This window comes from Limulus polyphemus, unplaced genomic scaffold (assembly GCF_000517525.1).
Source record: "Limulus polyphemus unplaced genomic scaffold, Limulus_polyphemus-2.1.2 Scaffold50713, whole genome shotgun sequence".
Lineage (NCBI taxonomy): Eukaryota > Metazoa > Arthropoda > Merostomata > Xiphosura > Limulidae > Limulus > Limulus polyphemus.
Genome location: NW_013716323.1, coordinates 1 through 365, shown reverse-complemented (window position 1 = coordinate 365; position 365 = coordinate 1). Strand labels below are relative to the sequence as shown.

The window sequence follows — 365 nt, the reverse complement described above, 5'->3', positions numbered from 1 at the left end:
TAACTAAGGGGACCCAACAAAGTGGTTTACTAATGGAAGGTACTAAGGGGATCCTAAAAAAGAGATATATTAATTGAAGGTACTAACTAAGGGGATCCTACAAAGGGATATACTAATGGAAGGTACTAACTAAGGGGACCCTACAAAGTGGTTTACTAATGGAAGGTACTAAGGGGATCCTACAAAGTGGTTTACTAATGGAAGGTACTAACTAGGGGGACCCAACAAAGTGGTTTACTGATGGAAGGTACTAACTAAGGGGATCCTACAAAGTGGTTTACTAATGGAAAGTACTAACTAAGGGGCCCCTACAAAGTGGTTTACTAACTAAGGTAACCCTATAAAGTGGTTAACTAATGGAAGGT

At 39.7% G+C, this 365-nt stretch overlaps 1 long non-coding RNA gene across 1 annotated transcript; it reads left to right on the top strand.

The window, feature by feature from the left end:
• Positions 1–322, top strand: LOC111084424. Its single transcript, XR_002609550.1, has 3 exons — positions 1–39; positions 80–165; positions 205–322. It is a non-coding gene; the product is annotated as an uncharacterized LOC111084424 (long non-coding RNA).
• Positions 323–365: the final 43 nt, after the last annotated feature.